Source organism: Cyprinus carpio, chromosome B20 (genome assembly GCF_018340385.1).
Source record: "Cyprinus carpio isolate SPL01 chromosome B20, ASM1834038v1, whole genome shotgun sequence".
Lineage (NCBI taxonomy): Eukaryota > Metazoa > Chordata > Actinopteri > Cypriniformes > Cyprinidae > Cyprinus > Cyprinus carpio.
In genome coordinates this window covers 25,329,138-25,343,666 of record NC_056616.1, presented here as the reverse complement: position 1 = coordinate 25,343,666, position 14,529 = coordinate 25,329,138, and the positions used below count along the sequence as shown (strand labels likewise).

The following is a 14,529-nucleotide window of genomic DNA, read 5'->3' as shown; positions in this document are numbered from 1 at the left end:
CACTTTATACGACCCGACAGTGTGTGACTATAAACCACCCACACAAGACGATATATCAGCCTGAGCATCAAAACTCTGCAAGTCAAAGCTTGTTAGTCTGCAGAAATCTGGAACGCAGGTCTGAAATAAACGCGGATGCACCAATAAACACTGAGACTTGAACTGCAACAACCCGACATTGAAAACAATGAATCATGTTGTGAATTAAACTTGCTGTTTACACTTTAGGTGCTTTTTCTTTAGTCACAAGTGTTCTCCAACTATCTGCAACTCATTTAGCAATCAAAAGCAACAACTTTCTCAAGCAAGGGTGAGATTTGTCAGAAAGGTATTATTGGAATGTCTTGAAAACCATTTGATTCCACTCTTTTTTAAATGCAGCCAGCACTCGAACCTCAACACATGTGACATTTTCAGTTGGAGTCGCATTTTTCTACAGCCATGTGTGTAAAGATGCTGTGTGGCACTATGTCACAGTCACTCCTTTGTCAAACAAATGCCAGCACGAGTCCTCTGGGAGCCGCTTCTCGCCATTTCGTCTCAACAATGCCAGTGTCAATTTAGCTAGAGTGCTAAGACGCCACATGTTATGCAGAGTGACAAGGTGATACCACACGCTGACATTCGTTTTATTTCACCATCGTGTCCCAGTCGAGACAGAGATTAACTGTAGTGTTCCTGTAGAACCAAGGGGAGGATCTGATGAGGATTGAGTGTCCCAGTCAAGGGATCTTGGGAAAGTCGGGACACGGGGAGGGAGGATCTGTTTTTGTCAGTCTGTATGATTCGGGCCTCCCAACTCATTAGTGCCATAAATTTAACCTCAGGCTATTTGTTTATAGGCGCTGTTTAAATTCAGTGACCTTACAAACAAAGCATTGAAACACTGACTGCAGTTCACAACCTGTCGAGTATCTTATTCTATAAAATCAATAACTGATCTTGGTTTAAAACACTAAACAGACGACAGACATTTATGGGGGCAATAAGATCATCTTCATGTGAACTGATACACAGTATTTCAGCCTGGAGCCAAATAATAAAAACTGACATTATGGCTATAGATTCAGATTTATGATACTTGTATTTTTGCAGAATGAGGTTTACAGCTCCTGAAATGGACATAACAGCATATTATACATCAAACCAACTAACACACACACACACAAAGTATATACAGTGTGTGTGTGTGTGTGTAAATATATATATATATATATATATATATATATATATATATATATATATATATATATATATATATATATATATATATATATATATATACTGTATACACTGTATATAATATAAAATGCAATTTCAGATTTTCTACTTTAAAATGTTACATTTAATTCAATGTGTTACTTTCCATTTCTTTGTAATTGTTTGTAAAATTTACTAGCAATTTATTACTGTAAAATGTTTCTAATGCATTATCAGCAAGATTAATTTTTTGAAAGAAATTAATAATTTTATTCATCAAGGACACACAGAATTGATCAAAAGTTTAAATAAATGTTACAAAACATTTATATTTCAAATAAATGCTGTTCTTTTGAACTTTCTATTCATCTGTGAATTCTGAAAAATAAAATGCATCATGGTTTCCACAAAAATATTGGTCAACACAACTGTTTTCAACATTGATAATAATCAGAAATCTGTCTTGAGCAGAAAATCAGCATATTAGAATGATTTCTGAAGATCATGTGACACTGAAGACTGGAGTAATGATGCTGAAAATACAGCTGCACATCACAGAAATAAATTACATTTTAACAGAGATTCACATAGAAAACAGCTGTTTTAATTTGTAATAACATCTTACAGTTTTTACTATATTTTTGAGCAATTAAATGCAGCCTTGGAGGGCAGAAGACATTTCTTTCAAACAGACATGTTAAACTCCACAACCATAAAACTTTTCTATGATACTGTAATTAAACACAGGGATAGCTCCATGTGATCTCTGAAGCCACGTGAGCGAGTCTTTGAGTATTTAACACACAACGTTGTGTGTCTGTGTGAAAGCCGGAGCTGGAGAAGACAGACAGACTCTAAATCCTCACTGTCGGTGCTTTGTGATTAATCTGACAGTCATTTCAAACTGAGGTGTCGTCATGAATATGAATCGTGTCAGCCATGATCCTTGTGAGAAGATTCAACAAAAGTGAGCTTTTTCAGAAAACCTAGCCGAAGGAAAGGCAAAAAAATAAATAAAATAATAATAATAAAATCTGCTCATATTTCTGAAATATATACAGGTGCTAGTCAAACTGCTGAGAGAAAATTAGAAAATGAACAGGCCTTCAAAACACACAGTTGCAATGATTCAAGGTAGAGGAAAAATCTCATGTCATAAGAGTTGAGAATGGGACTGTGGGAGTTTTATAAGTTCATTGCTTCATCCCTTCATCCCCATTAAAACACACAGAGGTTCTGTCCTGCAGCCTCAGCAGATTCAGCATCCTCATATATTCACATTTATATGGAATCCCTGCATCAATATATACTATATTGTTGGTTTGCAGTTAAAGGGGAATCATGTCATTTTGACTCCAAACAGAATTATACAAATAATGGCCATTCCATTCAAACAGGATAATAGAAATTATTACTAATCAATGCACACACAATATATTTGTATAAAATTAAGATATGGATAACTGTGGGGTTACAAGGCTGCATTTATTTGATTAAAAATATTGTACAAATTGTAAAATATTATTAAAATTAAAGTACCTTTAGCACCTGTATATATTTCAGAAATACGAGCAGGTTATTTCATTTTATTCTATTTTATTATTGCCTTTCCTTAGGCTTGGTTTTCTGAAAAACCTAATTTTTGTTGAATCTTCTCACAAGGATCATGGCTGACATGATTCATATTCATGACGACACCTCAGTTTGAAATGACTGTCAGATTAATCACAAAGCACCGACAGTGAGGATTTAGAGTCTGTCTGTCTTCTCCAGCTCCGGCTTTCACACAGACACACAACGTTGTGTGTTAAATACTCAAAGACTCGCTCACGTGGCTTTAGAGATCACATGGAGCTATCCCTGTGTTTAATTACAGTATCATAGAAAAGTTTTATGTTTGTGGAGTTTAACATGCCTGTTTGAAAGAAATCTCTTCTGCCCACCAAGGCTGCATTTAATTGCTCAAAAATACAGTAAAAACTGTAAGATGTTATTACAACTTAAAACAGCTGTTTTCTATGTGAATATCTCAGTCATATTTTCAAAATAGGAGTTTTTCAGTCCGTATTTGTCGGCATTGGCACCCATTTCTTGTGGTGTCCCGCAAGGCTCTATTTTAGCACCTTTTTTCTTTCCTCTGTATATGCAACCGTTAGGATTGATTTTGGATAAATATGGTGTGTCATTTCATTCTTATGCTAATGACACTCAGTTGTATTTGTCTTTTAACCCAGATTCTTGCAGTGCCTTCATTTCATGTGTCTGTTGGCCTGTGTAGATGAGGTGAAGTCTTGGATGTCTGTTATCTTTTTGAGTCCTAATGAATCAAAAACAGAGATCATTATATTTGGTCCCTCTGAAATGAGTGATACGGCTAGAGTTAACTTGGGAACATTAAGCCCTTTTAGGAAACATCAAGTAATAAATTTGGGTGTGATCTGTGATAGTGCTTTAAAATTCAACTCTCAAATTAGTGAAGTTGTCAAAGCTAGATTCTACCAATTAAGAATGATTAGTAAGATCAAGCCTTTCTTAGCACGTATAGACTTGGAGAAGCTTATTCATGTTTTTATTTTTTGTGGTATAGCATTGCGTTAGCAGCGCAAAAGGTTGTGGGTTCGATTCCCAGGGAACACATGTTAGGTAAAAAACATTAGCCTGAATGCACTGTAAGTTGCTTTGGATAAAAGTGTCTGCTAAATACATAAATGAGATTTCAAATGGTTAAAAATTCAGCTGCAAAACTCCTGACAGGAACTCGGAAGTATGATTGCATTAGTCCTGTTTTGAGATCATTGTATTGGTTACCAGTACCTTAATTAATTTTAAGATTTTAATTTTGTTTTTTAAATCCCTGCATGGTATAGCCCCTCCATACATTGCTGATCTTATTCATGTTCAAGAGTCAAAGAGATCATTACGATCTAATGGACAAAATCTCCTACATGTTCCTCGATCAAAATTAAAGTTCAGAGGTGAACGTTCATTTTCGGTAACTGCCCCAAGGCTTTGGAACAGTTTGCCAGTGTCTTTCCAACAATTATCGACTCTGAATGAATTTAAGAAGCAGTTAAAAACATTTTTTTTTTTCATTAGCCTTTGATCAGGACTGAGTGCTGAGGTATTGTCGCTGTAGTTACCCTTTTTGTCTGTCTTGTATGTTGTGTATTGATGATTTTATTATTTGCTATTATATTCTTTTAATTGAAGTTTCTGTACAGCACTTTGTTCAACTTAGTTGTTTTATTAAGTGCTTTATAAATAAAGTTGGAGTAAAGAATAGCTGTTTTCTCTGTGAATATCTGTTAAACTGTATTTGATTCCTGTGATGCACAGCTGAATTTTCAGCATCATTACTCCAGTCTTCAGTGTCACATGATCTTCAGAAATCATTCTAATAATTTGATGCTTAAGAAACATTTCTGATTATTATTAATGTCGAAAACAGTTGTGCTGCACAATATTTTCACTAAACCACGATACATTACCTTTTATTTTTCAGGATTCACAGATGAACAGAAAGTTCAAAAGAACAGCATTTATTTGAAAAAGAATCTTTGTAACATTATAAATGTCTTTACTGGCACTTTTGATCAATTATTTAATGCATACTTGATTTTTTTTAAGTAATAATAAAAAAAAAAACTTTGAAAATATTCAGATACATTATATCTTTTGCTGACCAATCCACACCACTCCAGTCCATCAATTAACATCTTGAGAAGACAAACTGTAGGAATCATTATTATGAATTATGAACTCGTATTTTAATTAAAAACATCTTATGCTGGATTTGTTTAATCTTTTGTCTTCTCCAGATGTTCACTGATGGACTGGAGTGGTGTGGATTACTTGTGGATTATTGTGATGTTTTTATCAGCTGTTAGGACTCTCATTCTGACGGCACCCATTCACTGCAGAGCATCCATTGATGAGACACTGATGCAGTGCTACATTTCTACAAAGAAACAAACTCAACTACATCTCGTATGAACTGAGGGTGAACACATTTTCATGTTTGGGTGAACTATTTTACATTGTGTGTAACAGGTGTCTCAATCACACTGTTAGTGTCTTCAGCTCTTTAAGAGAAGGATCTGATGAAGGGTCCAGTGGGAATGGAGGGTCCTGACGTCGAGTCAAATAGATGCCCGAGGCTCTAATTGAGATGCTGTTTGCGATCTCATGATTCTGTCAATGCATGCCAACACACGCATGCTGAGCAAATCTCTCTCGTGACCTGCTGAAATTACTGCTCTCCAAACACCACACTTTGCCTAATTGCTTGTTTGCTTTTTGCATCGTGGCTCTTGTGCAGGAAATGTGTCTAAAAGCGGTTTATGGCCAGCGGCATCAGTGTGCTGCGGTCAGACTCACCACCGCATCAATACCGCTAATATCACAGCGTCATATACTCTAGAACATTTACTGAGAGTCCATATGAAAATATGTTAAACTGCAGTGCAGGAATATGTGATCGGAATGAGATCACAAGAATATCGGACAGAGCGGCAGAATATCAAAAAATATCAATCAGAATTGACTCCAAAACCATAATTTGCACTTCCATCACAGCAAGAATGTGATAAACATGACCAAAATAAAATAAAATAAAATAAAATAAAATAAAATAAAATAAAATAAAATAAAATAAAATACTATGAGGATCACATCAAGCATTGTAACTTGAGTCTGGCATACATTACTTTTTATTAATCTTTATGGTATTTGACTGTGATAAGAAGGAATTATGAAATTGTAAAACTGCATGTTTTATATCCAGTGTTTTAGACTGAGCATGTGTTACATTACCATGTAAAATGAGTGTGTGTGTGTGTGTGTGTGTGTGTGTGTGTGTGTGTGTGTGTGTGTGTGTGTGTGTGTGTGTGTGTGTGTGTGTGTTCATAAAGCTCAGGTCAAAATAACACGGCAACAGGAGACAATTTTTCCAAACTACTTAAAGAGGAAGTTCACCTAAAAATTCCCATCACTCCATCAAAAAAAAACCCTAAAAAAAAACAAACCTGCACGACTTTCTCTTTTCTGTGAAACATTGCAGAAAGCAGAAAGTTCACACTGCTCCTCTTCGAACAGTGAAGAGAACAGGAGCTCCAAAATGATGGACGTCATGAAAGAAGCACGTAACAATCTGTGTGGAACAGACTAAATCTGCACTCACATTCATTATAAAAATTACTCTGATCTGAACATCATGTCATCAAACCTGAAGAGAAGAAGCCAGAGGAGTAGAAGATGACAGAGTGATCCTGTTTGGGTGAATTATTACTTTAGTTCAGCGAGACATTCACAGAGTTGCTCCTGAAAAGAAAATGTGACACTATTCTTCATATTAACACTGTAATGAGCACTGGATCAAACCAGGCTTGGAGAAAAGTCACTATGTTCTGAAAAATAAACTCTTATGGTTTCTAATGATATAAAAAACTTCAAGTTTTGAATACAATGGAGAAGCTCCTGAATGGAGTAGAGTTTATGATGTAAATATATGCTGTAATAGTGATGATCAATGAAATATTGTTTTGAAGTAGAAAATATATTTAGTTTCAACCTTCATGCCTCAACATATATTCCAAAATATATTTCAGGTAAAGTAAAATAAAATAAAATAAAATAAAATCGAAAATGCACTATGATTCCAGTATGAATCATGATGCTGTTTTATTTTTATTTTTAATATTTTTTTAATCATGATATATATTTCAAAATGTTTTTAAATATACAGTTGTGGTCTGCAAAATGTTAATTCTTTTACAAAAATAAGAGGGATCATACACAATGTATGTTACTTTATTTGCTACTATCTAGTAGTATAGTATAATGTACTATAATATATAATATAATGCATTTATGTATGTATGTATATATATATATATATATATAGACATGCACACAAAGTGAAATGAAAAAGATCTAAATAAATATGTACATAGAAAAAATTATAAAATATTACAATTCTAATATATATATATATATATATATATATATATATATATATATATATATATATATATATATATATATATATATATATATATATATATATACTATGATAGATTAACCTTTTTTTTTTTGCCAAAACAATCCTAACAAATTTAAAAATATAAATATTCAAATTAAAACTAATGGTGTAAAATAAACTTTTTTCTAATAACTGGAGAATTTTAGCTGCCATTAACATTTCTGGCCCACTAACAAATGAATTATCCTGATTTTTTTCCTTTATATCATCGTCAGTCTCTGTGTGATATGCTGTATCATAAAATCTCTGACATGTGTTATGATCGAGCTACTCATACAGTATTCAGATAAACAATCCCTACATCTACAATATCCCTACTTCTGACGGAAAGTTCTCGGTTCGGCCTGTAGATCCAAATCAAACCCCGGATCCGGTCTTAATGATCTGATTTCAAATGAGACTCCAGGAGTCTTTGATCTGCACGCGCTCTCATTTTCACATTTTAATGAAGCGTCGGAGCGTCACACGAACACAGCAGACTTTACTGTTTCATCTGAAATATCAGGATCAATACCTGCCGCCGCCACAAATTAATGGGCTGTACATTGATCAAAGGGGAATTAAATATTAATTAGGGTGAATGGGCAGAGTCAATCCCCAGGACACCCACAAATCACATTTCATTTATCCAGTCCATCAGATCCTGCAAAACAACCTGCTGCCGCCGCTAAATAAAGCACAACCCAAATTAATAGAGACTTCTGTAAAAGATCAAGCTGGAGAAATGACCCAAATGGGACGAATGCTGCTCACAAATCACCAGAATTACTGTACAAAACGGAAACATTCATCTTTTCTGCAACTTGACTGTTGCTGTTAGTGTTAGAAATAAAAAACAATCAACATGACAGCCACAGATCTCAATATTTTGCTTGATATTTTCTATATTTTAGTAGAATTATTTTATAGAAAATTATTACAACTTGAACTAGAATTAAAATGAAAACTAAAATAAAAAAGAAATAAAAAACAGTCAAATATAATACATTTTACTGTATTTTTTCTTCCTAGAAGTCTACTTCTACAACTTAACTGTTGCAATGCTATAAAAAAAAATAATTTAAATAAAAAACAATGTTGTTTTCTGTCAGTGACCTTCAAATTTTTGCTTCATATTTTCTTGATTTTAGTACCTTAATTTAAAAAAATAAAATAAAATAATAATAATTAAAAAAAAAACAGATAACAGATGATTTAGTTTTATAGCATGTGCATTACTGTATTTTCCAGGAATATATTTCAATAGATATATTAATAGATTAAGATATATTCAACCAAATGAAGCACCTGGAGTTTTAATGAAAATAGTTAATTTAAATATAGCTGAAATAAGGTATATTATAAAAATTTGATGTCAAATCTGAAATTGGAAAGTGAAAAGAAGTTTTGGTTTGAAGTTCTAAAATTAATAAAATGTATACAAAATAAAATCAGAATTGAAAAATAATAAAAATGACAAAAGCAAATCACAAAATTATTAAAACCTAAAATAAAAAAATGGAAAACTGAAAATAGTTAGTTATAAAATAGTTTATATATAAAAAATACTGTAACAGTAAATATCTATTTTACTATATGTATTTTCTCGAACTCAACTCATGCAACTTAAAAAAAAAATAATTAAATAAAAAAATAGTTTTTTAGAACTTTGACCTACATTTTAATATTATCAGTTTTTTAGTATAATTATCTTGATCTTTAAAAAATCACAACCTGTTTGATTTTTAATTAAGGTTCAAATAAAGTGAAAACGTGATCTAAATAATAATAATAATAAATATTAAATATGAACAAACAAACAATGTGGACATGGGAGAATAAATGCTCCAAGATTTGACCTCTTGAACACTTTCTGGTTGAAGAGCAGCTGTTCAGCACATGATTTGACAGATGTTTATCATTTCATGTTTTAAACCTCTTAATATCAAATGGCATAATCATCCCTGAGACTCTGAGCTGCTGCTGTCACAGACGTCCAGAACTCACAGCCACCACAGACAAACTCGCTCAGTGATAAATAAAACCTGCTCGTTTGCTGCCAGCATTTCAGGAACTGCCACAGAACACAGAGTTTGTGTGTCTAAATACTGAATGAGCAGTTGAATTACAGCGCATTTCAGCTGTCTTATGATGCAGCATTTCACAGACAGACAAGCGAGGAAAAAAATTGCAGGATCATTTATTTGTCAGTTGGCCAAAAATGACTTAATCATAAAAAATACAATTTAAATAAGTAAATATTAACGGACACTAAAATTCTCTAGGTATCAGCATAAACTTTATTTTAGACCTTTGTTTTTAATTATATGTCAGGATTGTTGTGTAAAACTTTTGCATCCGATTTTATTTTTTGTTTAACTGAACTTGCATGTCTTTGCATGTATGGAATGAATGAATTAATGAATCAAATCAAATCAAATCAAATCAAATCAAATCAAATCAAATCAAATCAAATCAAATCAAATCAAATCAATCAATCAATCAGGAGCCCAAATGCATGGTTTGTTTTTAAAGCAAAACAACACAAAATGTTGCATAAACATTGCATTATAATAAGCAGGGACGTATGCAGAACCCTTAAAATAACTCTTTATTATAATTCTAGAATTCTGTATGTGTAATGGTCTAATCTTAATAATAATAATAATAATAATAATAAAATAATAATAATTTGTATTTATATAGCGCCTTTCAAACACCTATGGTCACACAAGTCAGGTTTAAGGAACAGAAACAAATAAACATCAATACCAGAAGACAGAACTCATACCAAGAGACCACTTAAAAAGTTAGATTACAGATACAGAGAGTGTGTAGATAAACATCCATAACAGGGTACAAATTACAGACTGAGAACTGAAGAGTAATACTCAGAGAAAAAATGTGTTTTTAAGAGGTTTTTGAAGGAGAGAAGGGAGGATGCTTGACAGATGTTTTGGTGAAGAGCATTCCACAATCTGGGAGCCACAACACTGAAAGCCCTAGCTCCTATAGTCACCAGACGATACTTAGGGGTGACTAACAATCCCTCACTAGAAGATCGCAACGAGCAGGCGGGAACATAAGACAGGAGTAAGTCAGAAAAATACGCAGGACCAAAGTTATGGAGAGCTTTATAAGTGAGAATTAGTATCTTGTAGTTAATGCGCAAGGAAACCGGAAGCCAATGAAGGTTATAGAGGATTGGCGATCACTCTTTTTTGAGTGGGTAATCAAGCAAGCTGCAGAGTTTTGAACATATTGTAGTCGTTTGATATTATTGGCTGGCAGGCCATAAAGAAGTGAATTACAGTAGTCTAGTTGAGATGTGACGAAGGCATGTGTAACAGTTTCAGCATCCTGCTGACTGAGAAAGGATTGAATACGAGAGATATTACGTAGGTGGAAAAAAAGCTCTATTTACTACTTTAACAATGTGATCATTGAATGAAAGAGTGGAATCAATGAGAACACCAAGATTACAAACTTTAGTGGAGGGCATAATCAGATCAACATCCAGATCCATCAGTTGACCAGACAGCTTAAATACAACAGCTTTAGAGCCATTCAGAATTTCATCAGTTTAATCAGAGTTAAATTTAAGGTAATTTGCCTCCAGCCAAAGCTTGAGTTCCTTGATGCAATTTGTTAACACAGGCGGAGGAAACACTGAGGTGGAAAGTTCACTAAAATAAATTTGAATGCCATCTGCGTAACAGTGCAAGTTAAACCCACAGCATTTTATTATTTGTCCAATTGGTAGCATATAAATGGTAAAGAGGAGAGGTCCCGAAACAGAACCTTGAGGTACACCAGAACTGACGGATTTGGTAGACGACTTGTGTTTCTGGTATTTAACAAATTGTTGCCTCCCGGTCAAATAAGAGGGAAACAATTCAAGAGCTGTGCCAGTAATTCCAATTGCTGAAAGCCGTGAGAGGAGTATCTCATGACAAACAGTGTCAAAAGCTGAGCTGAGGTCTAACAGAAGGAGAGTGCTGAGAGCACCAGAATCAGAAGCTAAGAGAAGACCGTTAAGAACCTTAACCAGGGCTGTTTCAGTACTGTAATGGACGAAAGCCAGACTGGAAGGGCTCGTAGAGGTTGTGTGCTGTTAAGAAGGCTTGTAACTGGGAGGCAACAACTTTTTCTAATATCTTAGAGAGATAAGATAAGTTCAAAATAGGCCTATAGCTACTTAGGAAAGAAGGCTCGAGACCATGCTTTTTAAGAACTGGTGTGACAGCAGCAATCTTAAGCTTTGATGGTACAGTTCTAGATGACATTGACATTAATGAAGTTAGTGATGGGTAGTGACAAAGCAGGCAAGCAATTCTTCAGTATAGAAGTAGTGCAGGATCAAGAAGACTAGTAGAGGAATTAGACAGCCTGATTATCTAATCAACCACTGTGGGGACAATAGAGTCAAAGCTAGTGAAGCTATGAGCATGGCATAGTGAGAGAAGTTCAGTAACAGAAACAGAGCAATCACATTGACAGGTATGAGATGTTTTACTCTGAAAAAAGTGCAGGAAAGCATCACAGATTTGATCAGAGCCCTCTAGAGACTGTGCAGGAGGCTGAGTTAACTTTCTAATCGTAGTTAATAATGTTCTAGGCCTGTTTTTGGACTCATTAATGAAGTAAGTAGAGAAATAAGATGATCGAGCTGCATTAAGAGCATTCCTGTACTACTTAACGTGTTCAGTATATGCCAAGGAGTGAAAATAAGGACAGTTTTCTTAAAAAGCCTTTCCAGCCATCCGGCCCTTGGTTTTCATTGCCCTAAGGTCAGTGTTGAACCAAGGATAAGTGCGCGAGGAAGGGACCTGTCTAGATTTAAAGGAGCAAAATGATTCAAAATAGTAGAAATACTTTCATCATAGACATTAAGAATGTCTTGAGTCTGAATGCTGGAATGCAGCGGTATAAATTTCCTCCGCTGTCCAACATCGCATCAGATCTGTCAAATGAGCCAAAGAAAGCCCTTCCACTTGATCTGGCCCCGCGAATGGATTTATTCTGGGTTAGTGGCATTTATCCGTTTGGTTGTGTGGTCATATTCAGCTGGGAAAAACTGTATGTGAGGAACAAACCCACCGCAGTTGAGCGGATTACAGACATTCACACCATCATATTCCCTCACGTCTAAACTCCAGAGATTCATGACAGCATGCTGAACTTTAGACACATTTAGAGTCTGATTTCAGTGATCCATGATGATCAGCGAATCATTTCAGCTGCAATACATGCAATTCAAATACTTAATCTCAAAAAGTTCACTGTACCTCAATTCCCTTAGACTTTAGGGACGTGTTAGATTTATTTATCAATGCATATCAGTTCATTGGAACTAATTAAATTGAACTAATTAAATAAAGAGTTTTAATAAATATCTTTTTAAAAACAATTTGTATATTTACTTTATGAATACTGATGGAGACTTCAAATACAATTAAATATTTTACTAGAGGAACTGACATATACTTCATGATCTATTCAAAACAAAAAATACATCAATGTAAGGATAACAATATGACTATCACTTTTATTTTTCAGTGCAAAATTAAACTATTCATGTGAATGTGCTGCTGCTAGGTGAATAATTAGATGAGTAACAAAAATGTAGTGAACGGTAAAACCTACCTCTCCAAAATAATAATTTTTTTCATACACCCTAAACATATATATAACATCATAACCTGTATAGATTTATATAACATTTTACTCCTAAAAACATGGTGAAACTATATCTGTTTTCTCTCTGTTGACAGTATTTTCTGATTTATTGAGCGAAAAAAAAAAAAGAAAGAAATACAATATCCCCTCTGTAAAAACCTTTAACTCTAATTTGTCAACAAAATCAAACAAGAATTTAAACCAATGATCTAGTGGGGGAAAAACATACAAAATACTAATTTAAGCATTTGTTTTATTACATTTTATATATTTACATCTGTAGATTTAAATTTTAATGCATATCTTAATGCTCCACTTCAGCAGCTCTTACATACACCGAAACTTAGTTTTATTCCTCTCTGTAGTCTGAAGATTTTTACTGAGGGGTTTGTTCATTTATCATTCACCAGGTTTTATTCGACATTTCAGGTGAAAACTTATTTTTTCTGCCTGTTGACAGTATTTTCTGATTTATGTGTGATAGAAAAAGAAATCCAAAATCCCTCCTGGAAAAACCTTGTCAACAAAATATATCAAGAATTTCGAACCAATGTTCAGATTTCTGTTCAGAAATGTATGCAAATAAATGCATTAATATTTAGATAATGTCTCATTTGCACTATGAAAACATAACATTTCCGAGAAAAAAAAAAAAAAAACTGTCTTAACATTTGTCTTAATGTACTGAAATTAATGAATTTGGAAAAATACGAACTGATAATATCTATTGTTTGTTTGTTTTTTATTATTATTATTTACCCTATTTACCTGTAGTGTCTTGCCTTAAAATAACATGATAACATACACCAGTTTGCAATGGTGCCTGTTTTTGTTCAGCTAACATATCTTAAAGCAACTGACACCAGAAACCTCACACATTCAAAATAAAAATTCCAAATACAAAATAAATCACCAAAAACCAAAATAAAAGCTAAAACTGAATGGGTTATGTTCACAAAACACATTATAGCCAACCAACCAAACAAACAAACTAATCAGGTGACCATGAAAGTTCCTGCATGTTCATGACAACACATACAGCATCATGCCTCATTCAGCTCTTCTCATGACACATCATTTACACAAAGTAAACATATGCCTCAAGCAAACACATTTTATTAATCAATCATCCGTATCTGAAGAAGAATGCAAGTTTTTAAATGCTTTTAAATTTTTCTTAGAAGCAACACACAAAGGGTCTCAGTAATGATGGTCATTAGGGAGGCACCGTTACAAAATTTCTCCAACGATACCGATAACCGATTATTCAGAAAGACATCAGCCGATACCAACAGTTTAGTTTTCTTAAGAAGAAAGAAATCTCTCCCAATTTATGCTGTAAACATTACTATAATCTTAGAGAATAAAATTAACAACAGAACCCAAACTGTTATATTTAAATATAGATATAATAATCACACATAAAAAAACGATATGTTTTAATACATCTCAACTGCACATAAGGCAGTTTCATAAAAAAACGTGTTCATCCAATATTTCTTTAAACATATATGTATCATTAGCAGTAAATAAACTCCCTCTAGTGTTTGTATAGCTAATTTACTGATTGTGAATACTGAATTGCTTAAATGCAACGTTAATGAGATATTAATCACAAGCAGTTTTATCAA

At 33.6% G+C, this 14,529-nt stretch overlaps 1 protein-coding gene across 4 annotated transcripts in view; it reads right to left on the bottom strand.

The window, feature by feature from the left end:
- The window catches only part of LOC109076428 (MAM domain-containing glycosylphosphatidylinositol anchor protein 2-like), a 156,156-nt gene that overhangs the window by 94,653 nt on the left and 46,974 nt on the right, over window positions 1-14,529 (bottom strand). The gene's annotated exons all lie outside the window — the stretch shown is intronic.